The sequence below is a fragment of the Ascaphus truei genome, chromosome 10, assembly GCF_040206685.1.
Source record: "Ascaphus truei isolate aAscTru1 chromosome 10, aAscTru1.hap1, whole genome shotgun sequence".
Classification (NCBI taxonomy): domain Eukaryota; kingdom Metazoa; phylum Chordata; class Amphibia; order Anura; family Ascaphidae; genus Ascaphus; species Ascaphus truei.
Genome location: NC_134492.1, coordinates 1,727,210 through 1,747,629, shown reverse-complemented (window position 1 = coordinate 1,747,629; position 20,420 = coordinate 1,727,210). Strand labels below are relative to the sequence as shown.

General features: G+C 44.9%; 1 protein-coding gene across 7 annotated transcripts in view; it reads right to left on the bottom strand.

The window, feature by feature from the left end:
* Positions 1-20,420, bottom strand: part of ZNF644 (zinc finger protein 644) — an 84,373-nt gene that overhangs the window by 44,357 nt on the left and 19,596 nt on the right. For 5 of the 7 annotated variants that reach the window (XM_075615564.1, XM_075615562.1, XM_075615568.1 and 2 more), the window contains exon 2: positions 12,524-12,573. The exons of the other annotated variants lie outside the window; for them this stretch is intronic. The gene's annotated coding sequence lies outside the window, so the exon portion shown is untranslated. The remainder of the gene's footprint in view (positions 1-12,523; positions 12,574-20,420) is intronic. 7 annotated transcript variants of the gene reach the window in all.

The following is a 20,420-nucleotide window of genomic DNA, read 5'->3' as shown; positions in this document are numbered from 1 at the left end:
CTGGAAGATCAATCCCAGCGTCATGTGCCCATTAGTTTAGCCTTAATTCAGGCCAAGGCTTTGAGTCTGTATGAGGACATTAAGCAACAGCATGGAGAAGGGACCACTGAGGAAACGTTCACTGCAAGTAAGGGCTGGTTTATGCGGTTTAAAGAGAGGGCAAACTTGCATAACATTAAAGTGACCGTGGAAGCTGCTAGTGCGGATGAGGAGGCAGCTAAAACCTTCCCTGTTACATTGGCCAAAATTATAGAGGACGGTGGCTATTGCGCACGTCAAGTGTTCAATGTTGATGAGACTGGGCTCTACTGGAAGAAACTGCCTAGTAGAAGCTACATTGCAAAAGAGGAAAAATCTATGCCCGGGTTTAAAGTTGCAAAGGACAGGCTGACTCTTCTGCTTGGATCAAATGCTGCAGGTGATTTCAAGCTAAAACCTTTGCTTGTTTATCATGCAGAAAACCCTAGGGCATTCAAGGGTTATGCAAAGAGCACACTTCCAGTGATTTGGAAGTCCAACCGTAAGGCATGGGTAACAGGGAGCCTTTTTGAGGACTGGTTCCAGCATCAAATTTATTTCAGCTGTGCAATTATATTGCATGAACCAGAACCTCGATTTCAAAGCATTGCTGCTCCTGAACAATGCTCCTGGCCATCCCGTGTACCTGGATGACCATCATCCAAACGTCATGGTGGTGTTCATGCACCCCAACACCACCTCATTGATACAGCCGATGGACCAGGGGGTTATCGCTTCCTTCAAGGCCTACTATCTTAGGCGAACATTTGCCCAGGCCATCAGAGCAACCGATGTGGAAGGTGGTCCAACCTTAAAAGAATTTTGGAAGGGTTACAACATTCTCCATGCAGTGAGAAACATCGGAGAGGCATGGAATGAGGTGAAATAATCCAATTTAAATGGAGTTTGGCGTAATTTGTGCCCTGATTTTGTGTCTGATGTCCAAGGCCTTACAGAGATTGTTGCAGAAGTTACAGGAACTGTTGTGCAAATGGCCAGAGATCTCAACTTGGAGGTGGAAACCGAGGATATTGAGGAGTTGCTCGCCTCACATTCTAACGAGTTGAGCAATGAAGACCTCATGCAATTAGAAGAGCAAAAAATTGCTGAAGAGGAGACCCACCAATCTGCTGATGTGGCACAGCCACAGCCACGTAAATCATTGTCAAGCAAAATGTTGGCTGCAGCATTCAAGCACATTGATAGCGCACTGGCCATATTTGAGGACAATGACTCTAACATTGGACGGAGTTCAACAGTCAGTCGTGGGGTGTCTAACCAAATCAGCTGCTATAGAGAGATCTACAAGCAGAAAAGGAAGGTATCTGTCCAGACTTCAATGAAGAGATTCTTCAAGAGGCCGAAACCTTTAACTCCACCTACATCACCTCCAAAAAGTCCGTTGTCTGTTGATGATCCCCCTCCCCAATCATCTTCCTCCAATAATTGATGTTTTTTATTTTTGCTCATGTACATTTCTGTACAGAATACAGCATAGTTTTATTGTTATAGTTTTATTTTACAGTTCTGGAATCAATAAATATAATGTTTCCATCATAATCTATGTGTGTGCTGCATATCTTATTGCTTGAGTAACATTTTCAGTGTATTTTAGCATTAAAAATGCCTTCAGGAACGGAACGTTTGATTTAAACAGTGTTCCTATGGGAAAACGGGTTTCGCTTTACGACGCTTCGCTATCCGACGCCATTTTGAGTAACGCATTGCGTCGGATAACAGAGGACCGCCTGTACTGGATCTACGAATTGAAGACCCTGGTACCGCAGGGGTTAAACGTAGAATTCAGTATAGTTCCACTCCTGGAGGATTAATAATTGGTTTATCACATGTTAAAAAGCATATGCTATGTTTGTGCTATATGCCTTAAGCTTGGCCTATATTGGCAGCTTTCTGTCCTCTGAGTTTCTAGTCCTCTGAGTCTTTTTCGTTTCCTTGTCTACGTTTATGATACAGTTTGATAACTACATGCATTGGTGGGTCAAATAATCTTTCAGCTTTTCATATTTTACATCTTAGCATACAGCTTCCCATATTGCATGGCCTCTTTTTTCTATTCTTATATTTGCAATTGGTTTAAAAACAGTTGTACTGTGTATTTTACATTAGCTATCATGCATTAACATGTTTATAGTAGTTAGTATTGTTTTAAGTTAAAATATAATCCATATTTTTTCTGTTCCTTTTCCCCTTTTTTTACATCATTATAGAATCCTATCTCAAATATTCAATTAATTTGATTATATATCAATTTCTTGTTTTTGTATGTCTATGCATGGCTTTCTTGTGATTTCAATGATGTCGAACTCTGGATGTTCGTTCGTGATGGTAATAATTTGACATTGTAAGTTACTGATACCTCTATTTGTGTTAACGTATTTAACGATGTAGGCAGCATAAGAGTATTCCTCAGTCACAAATCGTATGTCAGTGTTTTCAAAATGTTAAAGACGAATGGATTGAAAGGATTGTGAGATTTTTCACTGGGTTCTCACTTTATGAAAACTTTTGGTCTTTTAAATGGCAATACTATAGTACGAATGTATATCATTTGCCTTTAAAAAAAAAAAGTGTGTCTATGTTGGCATAATTGTTGTTCTCTAGATTGTGCGAAATGGTCTTGTAATGAGCTGCATATTTTTTTTGCCTGCCTTCTGTCTTGGGCATTCGCAGTACTATAGTTGGGGAGCGACACGGCATGAATGGAGCTTCAAAAAAACATATCTGGATTTTAACCTGCATCTATTTACTTGTAGCATGTGAACGTGTTTGTGCGTTTGCTGTTTGATATGCCACGATGCATTCCTAACGGATACAGAAATTAGTTGGTCTATCATGACATCACATAGAAAGGTCCAAAGGGGCTGTATCTTTTGGACTGCAGAATATTAATAATGACGTTAACAAGTTTATTAAATATATAGCACAAGTCACTACATCATTAATTAAGGAAGACTTCTGCATGAAATGCAAGTTGGCTGCGTCATTCTCGCTAATTTCCACACCATTGTTCTGGAACTTGTAGTGTTTGAAGTAAGCGAGGTCAACCACTTTCATTTGTGCTCATAGTCAAGAACATTGTTGGTTTACCAAGTTGTCTAATCATTGCAAACAGATCTCGTTTCCTTTGAGCCCAGTAGTAGGTCGAGTTTGAAATGGTGCGAAGGAAGACTCAGTTTTTGAAGTGAAACTTCTTTAGTGGCACCTATTCTCATGATGCAAAATGAAACGGAAGTGACTTAACGCCCCCTCCCCCCCCACGCCTGCTGTGACATGCGGCGGCGTTAGCGTTAGCGTTAGCTCCTAACGGCCACCGTTACCCTTAGACGTGCGCAGAGCTTCCGGTACTGTGGGTGTACCAAGATGGCGGAAGCCCCGCAAGTCCTCCGGCTGTGAGGAGGAGCCGCTGCTCAGCCTCTCTCCTCCCTCTTGCTTCCCCTTCCCCGAGTCCCGCTGACTGAGTGCCGCCGGAGGAGAGGAGCCCCAGGATCATGACGGCCGCTGCGCTGTCAGCATGTGCCGCACATGCACGCACAGACGTTATCGTGCGCTCCTGGCTCCTGCTCCGGTAACGCGGGAAGCTGGGGGTTTGAGCGCGCCGCTTCCCACGCAGCACTGCCGGCGGGGGGGGGCTCTTAATCACGGTATCAGCCCCTCATATACGGCGGGCCCGGTGCGGCCGCGTCTCCGTGGGGGAGGGGGGGAAGGGAGGGGGGGGGAGAGACTCAGACAGAGCCGCAGCTCCGCCTGGGGTGGGGGGTGGGGGGAGTCAGGAGAGAGGGGGCAGGACACAGAAAGACACACACACACACACACACACACACACACAGACTGACACACATACACACACATACACACACATACACACACACACTGACTGACACACACACACACACACACACTGACTGACACACACACACACACACTGACTGACACACACACACACACACACACACTGACACGCACGCACACTGACACACATACACACTCACTGACACACATACGCACGCACACTGACTGACACACATACGCACACTGACCGACACAAACACAGAGAGAGAGAGACATACACTGACACACACACACACACACACACACACACAAACATTGACTAACATACACACACACTGACTGACACACATGCACACACTGACACACATGCACACAGTGACCGACACACATGCACACAGTGACCGACACACATGCACACAGTGACCGACACACATGCACACAGTGACCGACACACATGCACACAGTGACCGACACACATGCACACAGTGACCGACACACATGCACACAGTGACCGACACACATGCACACAGTGACCGACACACATGCACAGTGACCGACACACATGCACACAGTGACCGACACACACGCACACAAACACACACATACATACTCACTGACTGACACACATACACACACTGACTGACACATACACTGACTGACACGTGTGCCGAGCACGCGCGTTATAAGTAAATTTCTGTGACAAAAGTCAAAGAAGTTTCACTTACTATGCGCGTGCACAGCACACACAGCTTTTTTTTCCATGCAATTGTTGATGTAGTGCTTTGATTCAACATGCTGTGTTAGCCAAGTGTCTTTATCGATACATTTGAATGCTACGGTAAGAGAGTCTCGAGTTCTCAATCGCATCATTTTCAAGGCTACGTAAAGCACCATGATCTAAACGTCGTAGTTCACTGGTTGCTATGATGAATGGCGTTAAACGTAAATGTTCAGGAAACGTTCTGAATTGACCAAGATATATGCTGGGAAATTATAGTTCCTCAGCGTATTCAAACAAACTCTGTGGTGTGTTCATTTCTCCAGGTGCGATCCTGAGATACATGTCCTCACTCCATAACAAGAACTTTGTTGTTGTGCGACAAGTGTGTCTTCGATTGTTATATGTTCACTTATTTTGTTTTGGAGGTATTTCAATCTGCATTTTGATCTCATTAAAGGATTGATCAATTGTAATTTGATGCAGATGATAAAGTGGAGTTTGTAGCAGATACTGTAGCCACACTTTAACGACTCGTTTTTAACCAAACCCATTTCCTGGACTTGTGTATTTTCTTGCGTTTTATGTAAATGTTAAAGCAGTGATCATCGTGAATGTTTCTTGGTAAACAATGGACCATTGTATTGACTGACACAGGAACGTTATTATTTGTCCTAGAATTGAATATTGACCCATGTGTGTGTCTTAAGTGTCTGATCTGCATAAATGCTAGACGCGGTGAAACGAGTCTCTTGGTTACCAAGTCTAAATGTGGTAAATGTGTTGGCACTTCTGGGTAAACAAAGCCATTTGACTTGCATAATGGAGGAATTTTGTTTTTCTTGATAGATCTTCGACAGCTATTACAAACTTTAAAGTAGTTAATAATAGTGTCTGGAAACACAGTTTGCATCAGTGGAGCATCTTTATAAGCAGGTCTCTTAACATGGTTTTTGAACCATAAACATTGGCAAATGTAACATACGTAGCCAAAGTTGTTCTTTAATAATGTTCTTTGAAACTGGAGATGCGACTTTAGATGCAAATTATAATTGTCGTAAGGCAATGTAGCCTGGTGTTTATTTTGTATCAATTACTGGTGGATTAGTGGTGGTACTGGTGGATTAGTGGTGGTACTGGTGGTGGACTAGCTTTGCTAGTTACCGTACGGAAGGTACCGTAGAGATACATGTAAGGTTTGATCTTGTTGCAATTGTACCTGTAGCTGATTTTTTTGTTCTCTTCATTCTCTTTTACGCTGTATTGGAGCTTTAGGTGTTTTTGTGGTTTTATTTGCTCGGTACTCTCAAACTCATTCTGCATTTGTCTGTCATTTTTCAGATAAATTGTTTGTATTAACCATATTGCTATTTCTATTAAGCTGGTTATAATTCACTTAGGATACAAGGCATAGGTGAAAATGTTGGCAAAATAATAGGCCTGCTACTGTGACCGTTTTATTTTGGAAAGTACTGATAGAGAATGAATTAAACGTACAAAATAGCTGTTGCTATGTTATTATTGAGTGTAAAAGTGGTGGTACTGTGGCAGGTTTGTATATAAAATTATTGGTACCATGTGACTTTTGGATGTGAAATTGATGGTAATGTGCCAGGTAAGTATATATAAATAGTAGAACTGTGGCATGTTTGCTTATCAAAGTAGTATAGGTAGACCCCAAATGAAGACAATATACAGGCATACCCCGGTTTAAGGACACTCACTTTAAGTACAATCGCGAGTAAGGACATATTTTCAATAGCCCCATACCCTTGTGTCCATATGCTCGCTTTGCGAGTATGGATACTTATTCTGCCCTACAGACCGCCGTAGTAGTGATGCGCTGATTCCCCTCACCCAATAGGCAAACGTCAGCTCGCGCATGCGTCTGTCAGCACGTCCTGAACAGCAATACCGGCTCCCTACCTGTACCGAAGCATCGATAAGTGGGGAAAAAAGGTAGTGCTTCACTTTAAGTACATTTTCGCTTTACAAACATGCTCTGGACCGAAAGCGTACCTTAATGCGGGGTATGCTTGTAGTAAAGAATTTAGCATAAGCTGTAGACATAAGTGTCAAATGTTGTTGAACCATGTCAGATAATCTGTTGTGAATTGTAAGTTAACAAATAAAGACAGAGTTTGTCCTGTTTTATCTGACTCTTTACTGGGCCTTTTGGGACTCCTCTACGGACACTAACGGCGTTGATAGCCGTTATTGGGCATACGCTGAGGCAGATGGGGCATATATTTAGGTCTGCTTCTATACGTATGCGTGACTGTTTTGATAGTCTGCCCATGCGCAAGCTGTTTCTTTATGTGATGCGCATGTGCGATAATGTTTTCTAGTTTTGGGAGGTCTGACCATGTGCAGAGTATTCAGGCTGCTTCTGCGCAGGAATAGTAGTATGACTGAGCCACTAATTGACCCAGCTGTGCTAAAGTAGGGATATCCTGAAAACCTGGCCTGTTTGCAGCCCTCGAGGACTGGAGTTGTGCAGGCCTGCCTTATAGAGTACCACTGTACAGTACAATAGCCATACTTGTGAGTATTGATGCTTGTCTCAGAGGCTGATATATTACCACACCGAGTACTACAGGTGCCTTTTCAATCCCATTGTATGCACCTGTTCAATTAGTATAGAGAAGGGTCTTATTTGCCGAGCACTATTCCCGTTTATCTGGACTATACTTTGCTGCTTCTGCGCAGGAGATTTGGGGGCATGTTTTCTTCTGATGTTGTGCATGTGTGAAAATGCCATATGTTGTCGACGCATGCACGGCTGTTTCTACGCATGCACAATTGTCTCTACCCTCCTATAAGCAGGTGTGTACGTCTGTACGCATGCGCATGATGTTTTCTCTGCATGCTCAGTCAGCCCTTGTGTCTTGTACAGATGGTGTAGTCCCTTATGTGACGGCTGTGGTTCTTAATGCGCATGTGCATTTGTGCAGAGACGTAAGGTTTTCATTCACTTCTGTGCGCATAAGCAGGTGATGTAGGGCTCTTTTGCACACGCGCACATGAAGCTGTTCGGCATGTAATGTGTGCACATGAGTTAGAACGTTTAATATGTACTCCTCTGTTTTGGCAGCCATTTTAACGCTTGCGCAGATGGCTGTCCCCGTTTTTGAGCATGGGCAGATGGTGTTGCTTTCCTCTGCGCATGCGCACCGAGTGTAGACTGGTTATGTGCATGCATATGAACCATAGGGTACAACTGCGCACCACACCATGGTCATAAGTGCGCATGCGCGATTGGGGCCTAGTACTTCTGTGCCTGCGCAGGGAACAGTATTCAAGCCGGTTACTTGCAGTACACAGCGACAGCCACTTCTGCGCATGTGCGGCCAGCACTACTGTATGACGTCACTTCCGTTACACATTTTCGTCCCCAACGAAGGACATTTTGCCCTATGAAATTTTACTAGGTGCCAGCAGAGAAGTTGCACTTCAAAAAAAGCAACCAAAATTAGCTCCTGCTTATTAACAATAGTCAAGAAATAATCAAGCGCAAATAACACCACTAAAAAAACAATAACATTAAATAATATACAGTCCTTAGAGAATGCAGCTGCCGACACAGGATTCAGACCAAATCCAACCAGCAATCGAAGATGAAACAGGTGCGCAAATCACATCAGGACATGGAAAAGAAGTAGAGACACCAAATAGTGCAATATTAAAAGCAGTATTATACTATTTTCCTTTTTTGTATATGGATTTCCCTTCCTTTTCTATGGATCTGGAGTACCTATATGGAAAATAAAGTTGGTAACTTCTAATAACCACAACACCTTACTATCACGTCGTACACGTGAGTGCAAATCCTATAGAGCTATCAACATTGATTTCATTTGTTGGGGTTGACAATATTGCACTATTTGGTGTCTCTACTTCTTTTCCATGTCCTGATGTGATTTGCGCACCTGCTTATTAACACAATGATATTCAAAAGACCCTTATATTAACCCTCTGTTTCATAGTTATTGCAGTTACTACAGTATGTCAAACTTTCTCATGTAATACGACTCCTACCACAGTTCACATTCAGCTTTTATTTTTTTAGTATTTGCTCAGAAAGTGGTAGCAGATCAAATATGTAACAATACCTAATACGATTAGGCTTTACTTTTTTTAGTCGGTGTTCTATAAAGCAATTCCACATGCCGTTTTTGTACATGCTGAGGAAGCAGGGGGTCTCCAGGGCTGAATCACATTCATTTTAGCTCCAGGAACACCCCGCTTCCAGAGATACTTTCCGGAAACATAATGGGAGGTTTAACGCTTACGCATCACGCAGGCTAAAAGGAAGCAGCAACAAGCAGCACCTGCGCCGATAACTATCTCAGGAAGCAAAGGACCCTCGGAGCTGAAAATAATGCAGTTCCGCTCCGGAGACCCCCTGCTTCAAGGAAAAGGGAAAGAGATAGATAGATAATGATTTATTTTATTATTATTTTTTTAAGTGGGCCCACAGGGGAACTGCCGCTTTAAATTCCTAAACGGGGATATGGATGCAAGTGTTTGGCCATCAGAAGTGGCATGACAATCAATTTAAACTTGAAAATGAGAGGTAACTCAATGTATTACTGCCTGGTAAAACAATTTTGTAAAAATAAATAAAATCAATAAATTTAAAGCCTATACTGGGAACACTTCTGGATCATGCAATACATATTTACTGACAATACTTCAACATATGAAAACAGCATAATTAAGAAGGAAATACCGCACATACATTCCAAGAAATATCAGAATAACCATTTTGCCATCATTGCAAATGCGCTTGTATTTTTACAATCTATTTTCTTAATCTGTTTGCTTCTAGATCGCACACTACACAAAAATAGAGACGTAAAAATGTCATTTTCACGTGTAGTACAGAATCAACATTTTATGCGTGTGGTTTCAAAACTTGCTTGAGGAACATGTATTGCAAATATTTGAGCGCTGATTTATTTGACAAATGAATAGAAAACTACAAATGGTTGCCAACAGTTGCATACATACATAGTAGATTAGGTTGAAAGTTCAACCTATGCTAATTTTAGACAACATACTATATCCTATATTTGTACTTACAGTATATTGAGATATTTATATAAGGCAAACAAAAACCCCAGTGTCATCATCCAATGATATCTCATAAGGGGAAAAATAAATTCCTTCCTGGCTCAAAGAATTGGCAATCGGATTACTCCCTGGATCAACATCTTTCTCGTGTTTACTTGTTTGGTATATCCATGTATACCTTTCCGTTTGAAAAAGATGTCCAACCTTTTTTTGAAGGAATCTATTTTATCTGCCATCAGTGTCTCCATGGGTAATGATTTCCACATTTTAACTGCCCTTACTGTAAAAAAAAACCCTTTCCTTTGCTGCTGGTGAAATCTCCTTTCCTCCAACCATAAGGGATGGCCCTGAGTCCTTAGTACTGCCCTTGGGATGAATAGTTCATTTGAAAGCTCCTTGTACTGTCCCGAATATATGTGTATATAGTTATCATATCCCCTCTTAGACGCATCTTTTCTAATGTAAAATAATCTAATTTAGCTAGCCTCTCATAAGTTAGATTGTCCATACCCTTTATTAACTTGGTGGCTCTTCTCTGCACTCTCTCTAGTTTCAGAATGTATTTTCTAAGGAGTGGTGCCAAGAATTGTACTCCATATTCAAGGTGTGATCTTACTAATGCTTTGTAAATGGCAAGTTAAGATCTTATTTGTTTTTGCAGCTACTGCATGACTTTGGGCACTATTGCTAAGGCTGCGTCCATACAGGGGCAGACCACGCAGATGCGTCTGCACGCTGAGCGATCAAATTGCCTAAAGGCAGTGGTCGCGTCTACACAGCGTGCGGGCGCGAGCGGGGACACGTGATGTGCGTGAAATCAGTCAAAACTGATTGGGCGAACCGCTCACGTGACCGCCCTATGAGGGCAAACCAGCTCTGTGACGTCACTGGCCCGCCCCTGGATAGCGCACGTACTAAGGCCAGGGAAAGCACACACTTTCCCTCAGCCTCTGCACTTCTGCAGTGTCTATGGACGCAGCCTATGCCTGCTTTCTACAAGCACTCTTAAATCCTTCTCCATCAAGGATTCCCCTAAATTATCCCAATTTAATTTTTACGTTGCCTGTTTATTCTTGCTTCCCAAATGCATAACCTTACATTTATCTGTATTAAACCTCATCTTCCATTTACCTGCCCAAGTTTCCAGATTCTCCAAGTCCTTCTGGAGAAAAATTACATCCTGCTCTGATTCTACTACCTTACACAATTTAGTATCATCAGCAAAGATGGAGAATTTGCTCTCTATGCCAACCTCAAGGTCGCTAAAAAGCAGGGGTCCCAGTACCGATCCCCGAGGTACGCCACTCACAACTTTAGCCTAACCTGAAAAAGTTCCAATTATGACAACCCTCTGTTTTATATCCTTCAACCAGTTTTCAACCCAGGTGCATATATTTTTACTGAGTCCAATTTGCTTTATTTTGTACACCAACCTCGTGTGGAACCGTATCAAAAGCCTTACCAAAATCTAAGTAGACCACATCAACTGCATAACCCTGGTCTAACTTCCTACTTACCTCCTCAAAGAAACAAATAAGCTTAGTTTGGCAAGATCTATCCTTCATAAATAGATGCTGACTATTATTAAAATAATAATTTTGTTTTCCATTAGGTATTCCTGAATATTATCCCGTATTAAACGTTCAAGTAGTTTCCCCACTATTTAAGTCAGGCTTACACGTCTGTAATTCCCTGGTTGTGATCTAGCTCCTTTTTAAATATAAGCACCACATCTGCATTACGCCAATCTTGTGGGCCAGAGCCTGTGGAAATGGAGTCCTTGAATATTAAATGTAATGGATTGGCTATTCCTGAACTTAACTCCTTGTGAACTGTTGGATGTATGCCATCAGGGCCAGGTGCCTTATTTACTTTAATTTTATCAAGCCTCCTATGAACTTCTTCCTCTGTTAACCAATTTTTCATTAATATAAAGGTTGTGACTTTCTCCTGCGGCACTACAATTGAAATGTATTCTTCTCAGGTAAACACAGAGGCAAGGCAAATAATTTGTTTAATGCCTCTGCTTTTTCCTTATCTCCAATAATCTGTCTGTACATCTCACACTGAAAGGGTCTTATATTGTATTTTCTGATTTTTTGTTATTAAAAGGTGCTTAAAGAACTTTTTAGGGTTGATTTTACTTTCTATTGCAACCCTTTTGTCATTATTCATTTTTGCTAATTTAATTGCCCTTTTGCAATTTTTGTTACATTCCTTATAATTCTGATATGATGCTTCTGTCCCTTCTGACCTAAAGAATCTAAACGTCTGTCTCTTTTCCATTTCCTCCCCTACCTGTTTATTTAGCCACATTGGTTTTGACTTATTTCTTTTATAGTTATTACCCACTGGTAAGTGTGCTTTTCTAACAATGTTTTAAAGACTAACCATTTATCTTCTACATTTTCCCTGCAAAAACATCATCCCAATGTATTCCTTGTAGATTAGTCCTCAGTTTATAAAAATCTGCCTGCTGCTATGATAATTGAAGATGCACACCTTTGATGTGAGATTGAGGCTGGCTATTCGATGACTATCTGTTGGACCTTTGGGAAAAGATGAGACCAGGACAGTGCGGGGGTATTAAAATGTTGGACCAAAATGAACACAGGAAAGTAACTATGCCCTCTCCCCCCCCATGGATGTGACTCCCCTGATATTTTACTCCCAAAATATGATGTATTGATATATATGTATATGGTATTGATTTTCAATCAAATTTAAGTTACCAAAAAAAACCCACGAAAAGCAGCATTTTCCTACAGTTACATTTTCCCTCTTGCCGCCCCCCCTATGCAGTGCTGTACCGAAGGTATGCCTAGGGATGGCCCTAGTAATCAGGTATAGCCAAGATGCTTAAAGATTTCCAAATATGTGCAAAATTGCAGTGTTACTTACACTTGTGTTCTCTTTTAAAGTCAAACAAATCAGGTGGATCCTTAAAGAACCTATGAAAGAGAAACAGATATAAGGTCATTAAACTTATTACATATATCAGGGATGGAAAAATCAGCCAAAAAAAAAAAGTTAGCCCTGATGCCTAAGCTGTGGCGCAGCCGCTGTGGGAGGGGACGCGGGGAGTTTCATGGATCTGAACTGTTAGGTAGCAAGCGAGGTCTGTTTACCTCTGTATATTCGGCTTTAGCAGCCGGGAATTCGTGCGCGGCATAACCACCATAGATCGAGGATAAGAAAGCCAACGATGTAATTTGTTGTTTAAGGTACAAGGTTAAGTTAGCAGATAGAGAGGCTCTATCAATAGTATCAGTAAGGCTGCATCCATGGTACCTCAGACCGTGCGGATGCATACGCACGCCGAGCGAACAGACTGCCTTAAGGCAGTGTTCGCATACATGAGGCAGGAGGTGGCGCGTGATGCGCGAGAATTATGATTTCTCGCACGCGACAATGATTTCTCGCGCGACAGGGCGGTCACGTGAGCGGTCCGACCAATGAGGGCGAACCAGCTCCGGACGTCACTGGGAACGCCCCGAGTACTATGGCCAGGGAAAGCACCAGCTTTCCCTCAGCACATCTCCGCACGGGCTGCGGCATTATGTCCGCAGCCTAAGAGTGACTGTATGCAGAGCATGTCAGCAGTTGGAAATCAGTGCATATTGGCACCACATGCAAGGCTAGACAATACGGCTGTGAAATGCCCACAGATCAAACATTTTGATACTATAGCCTTGCAACTAAGCAATAAAGTGTGTATGTGGGGAGCGGGGGGGGCCTAAAAAGCAGCACAAAGAATATTTCACATGATCTCCACTCAGACACACTGTAGTTACTCTGACTTACAACATAGCCACACACTCTAAGAAAGAACAGTGACATGTTACCAATACCAGCTAGCTACATTTGATACAATGGTCTATACATCAATATTATATTGGCTACTGTTTCTCTACATTACCTAGAAACAATATTTAATAAGGTTGTGTTATATCCTAACACAAAAGGCCTTACAGCTACATCCAATATGACAAATTATATAGTTAAATACTTATCTGGTTTTCTTTTCTAAAGCGAGGGTCATTTAGTTAAATTCTTTGGCCAAAGCATTTTAAGCTTGCAAAAACATGCCATGGTGTACCCTCTTCTGCAATTCCAAACACTACTGCACTCGCAGAAAGCTCTCCTAACCTCTCTAATGGAGGGAGAATTGTCTTAAAAGAGTTGTCATTCACCATTTAAAAAGGTGGGACGAGCGAGCTTAAAACCAGGGAGGAGGGGTAGTAAACCTCAAAATTGTTAGAAAGCTTAAAATGATTTGGCCAAAGAATTTAACTAAATAACCCTCGATTTAGAAAAGAAAACCAGATAAGTATTTAACGAAATAATTGGTCATATTGGATGTAGCACTGAGGCTTTTTGTGTTTTGTTCTGTTACTGGCGGCCACAATCTCATTAGCGCTCCTTTTTGACACATGTATGGTGTGGTGGGTTTGAGTTCTGACCTTACAGGGTGTGTTTGTGTTATATCCTTTTATATTTTATAGGTTAATTTGTGCCTGATTGTTCATTTTAAATATAGCATGTGTGTACAGTGTGTGTCACAGATACGTACTTACATAGCCGCAAACATATACTGGGATTTGGGGGCGATAGTGTGTTATAGTTCCTAAAAATTCTGTCTGCCGACTAAGATTTTTATCAACCCCTACGATATATTTACTGAAAACCAACAGAATTCAAATCGAAGATAAAATTACCGTTACTAAAATATAAATTTTCAAAAAAAAAAAAGGAAGGTTATTTTTACACAAACTTTGTTAATCTGACGAGAAGCAAACACTAATTCAACAGGGCAAAACCCTTACTTTCAAAGAAAACAGCCAAGACAAAAAAAGTTACCTTTTAGAATGCCATTTAAAAAGCTAGCAGGATTGGAGTACCAGAAAATTTACCTGAACACAAAAAGCATGGCAATTACAAATGTTAAATCAGTTATACTTGTTTTACCACAGAAGCAGCAAATTCTAGATTTGTGTGCCTTCTTGTTTAAATAGAGCAAAGGAAAGAGAAAGAAGAAAATGTAAAACAACTTACCATAATTTTCTTTTCCTGGAACCATGGCAGTGGGTAACTTTGGGTTAATCCCTCAGTCTAGGTAGGACAGAAAATTGACCTTTGCAGGTAGGCCATGCAAGGCCCCTACCTCTACCTGCACCTTAGTCTTGGGATTCTCCCATAGCTGAAAATATATAACTGATAGGCATTAGACATACACTGGGAGGGTAACTATGTGCCCACTGCCATGGTTCCAGGAAAAGAAAATTACGGTAAGTTGTTTTAAATTTTCTTCTTTCCTGATCACCCTGGCAGTGGGCACCTTTGGGACATACCCCAGCAGTGACAAATTAGGGAGGGACACAAAGAAAAAAACCACCAGTCAATGCCGTTATCAGTTGACCTTTATTAGTCCACCTTACACTTTATTTCACTACAGATTGTAGAACATTAAGCCCAAAACTTGCGTCAGCTGATGATTGTACGTCTAGTCTGTAGTATTTCAAAAATGTACTGAACGAGGACCAGACCGCTGCTTTGCATATCTGCCCTGGTGTTGCCTGAGCATTGAATGCCCATGACGTAGACATAGCCCTTGTAGAATGAGCCTTAATGTTCAAAGGTTTATCTTGTCCTTTACTCTCATAAGCTTTTATTAATACAAGACACTATCCATTGGGATATTGTTGTCTTAGATCAGGGGTAGGCAACCTATTTTTCAATGTAGCCACAGGTGTGGCGAATTAGAAGTGAAAATAGCCACACCATGTAAAAATTGAGGTATTATGTTGTGCATGCGAAAATTTTAAACACACACTGTTTGAACAAGTTTATACATTCTCAGTGCCGTTCTATACAGTAGTGTGTGCGCCCGTGCGTGCTTGTGCGAACGCGCGTGACGCATGCTTTTTGTGTGTATGCTGTGAGCGAGTGAGGTGCAATGTATGTGTGTTATAAATACGTTTGAAATAAATAAATAATTTATTAAAGTATTTCTTTAACATTGTACATACACGCACACACACATTTCAGTGGCGGTAGCGGCTCAAAATCTTTATTTTCCTCATCTTCCCCCTGTCAGAACACTCACTGCCTTGCGCGTGGCACCATTATAGAAAGGCTGACTAACCTCAGCCAACTCTAACTGCCGCGCACACGGCGCAGCAAGCGCACGCACTATAGAACGGCCCTCAGACCGCAACCCCCCTTATCCTCTCATGCCACCACCACTACCCTCCTCATAATCATCTCCTCACCCCCCTCATCATCACCATCTCATTTAACCCCCCTCAACACCATCTCCTTTAACCCCCCCCCCCATCACCTCCCCCCTGCACCCTTCATCTTCCCCCTGCACCTTGCACCTCCCCCCTGCACCTACCAAATTGCAGCGTGACGGTGGCAGGCGGATGGGCGGCAGTGGGGGCAGACGGGCGTCAGCGCGTCACGCTGAAGCGTGCTCGGGGGGGAGTGCATCACGCTGGAGCGTGCTTGGGGGGAGCGCGGCATCAGGGCGTCATGGAGTGGCCTCGGAGGGGAGGGAGCGCATGTGTCACGCGCATGCTGGAGCAGGTGGGGGTGTGAGAGGGAGGGGAGCGCGTCACACCACTGGGGAGCGCTCCTTACCAAGGAAGGGGAGGGGGGGGTGTTTGAGGGGGCCATTGCGGGTCGCACAGAGTGTCCCGCAGACCCTGTTCGCCAGTTTTGCGGCCAATTCGCCACAAGTGGCAAATGGCGACAGTGTTGCCCACCCTGGTCTTAGATGCTGCTTGACCTTTCTTCGGTCCCTCTGGAATGATGAATAGTCTGTCTGATTTTCTTATATCTCGCAATATATATACCCTATTTCCTCGATTCTAAGACGCCATCGATTCTAAGACGCACCCTTGATTTAATAAAAAAAAATGTGGAAAAAAAAAACCCAATATATTAAAAGTGCAGATTTTTTTTTTTTTTTTAAAGCAAACAGTAGCATACATTTATCTGCACTAGAGAGAGGCAGACACAGAATGGGGAGAGAGAGAGACAGTATCGGATGAGCAGAGAGAGAATGGATGGGGGGAGGAAGGAGAGAAAGGAGGGAAGGGGTGGAGAGAAAGGAGGGGAGAGAAAGGAGGGAAGGGGGGGAGAGAAAGGAGGGAAGGGGGGGAGAGAAAGGAGGGAAGGGGGGGGAGAGAAAGGAGGGAAGGGGGGGGGAGAGAAAGGGGGGAAGGGGGGGGGGAGAGAAAGGGGGGGAGAGAAAGGAGGGAAGGGGGGGAGAGAAAGGAGGGAAGGGGGGGGAGAGAAAGGAGGGAAGGGGGGGGAGAGAAAGGAGGGAAGGGGGGGGGGAGAGAAAGGAGGGAAGGGGGGGGGGGAGAGAAAGGAGGGAAGGGGGGGGAGAGAAAGGAGGGGGGGAGAGAAAGGAGGGAAGGGGGGGGAGAGAAAGGAGGGAAGGGGGGGAGAGAAAGGAGGGAAGGGGGGGAGAGAAAGGAGGGAAGGGGGGGAGAGAAAGGAGGGAAGGGGGGGAGAGAAAGGAGGGAAGGGGGGGAGAGAAAGGAGGGAAGGGGGGGGGAGAAAGGAGGGAAGGGGGGGGAGAGAAAGGAGGGAAGGGGGGGGAGAGAAAGGAGGGAAGGGGGGGGAGAGAAAGGAGGGAAGGGGGGGGAGAGAAAGGAGGGAAGGGGGGGGGAGAGAAAGGAGGGAAGGGGGGGGAGAGAAAGGAGGGAAGGGGGGGAGAGAAAGGAGGGAAGGGGGGGAGAGAAAGGAGGGAAGGGGGGGAGAGAAAGGAGGGAAGGGGGGGAGAGAAAGGAGGGAAGGGGGGGAGAGAAAGGAGGGAAGGTGGGGAGAGAAAGGAGGGAAGGTGGGGAGAGAAAGGAGGGAAGGGGGGGAGAGAAAGGAGGGAAGGGGGGGAGAGAAAGGAGGGAAGGGGGGGAGAGAAAGGAGGGAAGGGGGGGAGAGAAAGGAGGGAAGGGGGGGAGAGAAAGGAGGGAAGGGGGGGAGAGAAAGGAGGGAAGGGGGGGAGAGAAAGGAGGGAGGGGGGGGGAGAAAGGAGGGAAGGGGGGGAGAAAGGAGGGAATGGAGGGATGGGGGTAGAAGGGGATGGGGGAGAAGGGAGACAGTGGAGGGAGACAGTGGAGGGGAGGAGGGGAGGGAGACAGTGGAGGGGAGGGAGACAGTGGAGGGGAGGGAGACAGGGGAGGGACACAGTGGAGGGGAGGGACACAGTGGAGGGGAGGAGGGACACAGTGGAGGGGAGGGACACAGTGGAGGGGAGGGGGGGAGGGACACAGTGGAGGGGAGGGGGGGAGGGACACAGTGGAGGGGAGGGGGGGAGGGACACAGTGGAGGGGAGGGGGGGAGGGACACAGTTGAGGGGAGGGGGGGAGGGACACAGTGGAGGGGAGGGACACAGTGGAGGGGAGGGGGGGAGGGACACAGTGGAGGGGAGGGACACAGTGGAGGGGAGGGGGGGAGGGACACAGTGGAGGGGAGGGGGGGAGGGACACAGTGGAGGGGAGGGGGGGAGGGACACAGTGGAGGGGAGGGGGGGAGGGACACAGTGGAGGGGAGGGGGGAGGGAGACAGTGGAGGGGAGGGGGGAGGGAGACAGTGGAGGGGAGGGGGACACACACAGAGACACATACACAAACACAGAGTGACAGAGACACACACATACACAAACACACACAGAGTGACAGAGACACACACACACAGAGACACATACACAAACACACACAGAGTGACAGACACACAGAGAGAGACACACACACACAGAGTGACAGAGAATCACACAGAGAGACACATACACACACAGAGTGACAGAGAATCACACAGACACACACACACACACACACACACACAGAGTGACAGAGAATCACACAGAGAGACACATACACACACAGAGTGACAGAGAATCACACAGAGAGAGACACATACACACACAGAGTGACAGAGAATCACACAGACACATACACACACACACACACACACACACACACACACACACAGAGTGACAGAGAATCACACAGAGAGACACATACACACACAGAGTGACAGAGAATCACACAGACACATACACACACACACACACACACACACACACACACACACACACACACACACACACACACACAGAGTGACAGAGAATCACACAGAGAGACACATACACACACAGAGTGACAGAGAATCACACAGAGAGAGACACATACACACACACAGAGTGACAGAGAATCACACAGACACATACACACACAAACACATACACACACAAACACATACACACACAGAGTGACAGAGACAAGGGAGGGGTCGGAGAGCTCGTGGGGCTGGCAGCCGATACTGTGAGTAGCAGGGGGGGGGGGGGGGGGGCGGAGGGTTCATGGGGCAGGAAGCTGTGAGTAGCAGAGGGGGGGGGGCGGAGGGTTCATGGGGCAGGAAGCTGTGAGTAGCAGAGGGGGGGGCGGAGGGTTCATGGGGCAGGAAGCTGTGAGTAGCAGAGGGCTCGTGGGGCTGGAAGCTGTGAGTAGCAGAGGGGGGGCGGAGGGTTAATGGGGCTGGAAGCTTTGAGTAGCAGAGGGCTCATGGGACTGGCAGTCACAGCTGTGAGTAGCAGAGGGCTGGAAGCTGTGAGTAGCAGAGGGCTCGTGGGGCTGGAAGCTGTGAGTAGCAGAGGGCTCGTGGGGCTGGAAGCTGTGAGTAGCAGAGGGCTCGTGGGGCTGGAAGCTGTGAGTAGCAGAGGGCTCGTGGGGCTGGAAGCTGTGAGTAGCAGAGGGCTCGTGGGGCTGGAAGCTGTGAGTAGCAGAGGGCTCGTGGGGCTGGAAGCTGTGAGTAGCAGAGGGCTCGTGGGGCTGGAAACTGAGTAGCAGTCAGGGGCGGTCAGCTCGTGGTGCCGCTACAGCCGCACTGCTGTGGGTCGCAGAGGGGGGTCCAGCACTTCAAGCAAGCAACTGAGACAAGGGGGAGAGCAGGCGGGGGGCCGTGGTTCAAGCAGCCGGCTACCGCGCTTTTTGGTAAAACGCTGAAAGCTGCACGCCCTCCGTCTGCAGCGCCCCAAGCAGGTTTTTTTTTTTTTTTAGTACATCGATTCTAAAACGCACCCCTATTTCAGAGATGTGAAATTGGGAAAAAAAGTGCGTCTTAGAATCGAGGAAATACGGTATATATATATAGCGAGATATAAGAAAATCAGACAGACTATTCATCATTCCAGAGGGATATATACACACATATATACATACATATATATATATATATACACACACACATATACAAATATATATACACATCTTGTTTACCAATCCTTGGAACGGTAACGTATAACTACATTCTCTATATGGGACGTGCACCTGTGGCTTACCAGCACCTATTGGAGTGCCAACTGCCTTATCTGACTATATATATATATATATATATATATATATATATATACACACATATATACATACATATATATATACATATATACACAAATATACAAATATATATGTACATATGTACGATAAGAATCGCACTCACAAAATATCAAATATAAAAGCACGATTGTGAATAAATATCACCGCCAAGCTAAAAAATCACCGCAATCCATGGATAGTGTCCACCTGAAAGATGATACTCTGTGCTTGTAGTCAGTCAGAATCGTAAACCACCTAGTGTAGCCTTTCCGTGGGTTTTCTGCTGCTCGGCTTGGTGTCTCACTCAATGCAGAGGAACAGAAGGTCTGTGCAAACATCCAGCGAGACCCGACCAGATCGCGCACTTCCGTATTGACGCAGTGTCAGGACGTAGTAACGTCCCTGACGCGTTTCTT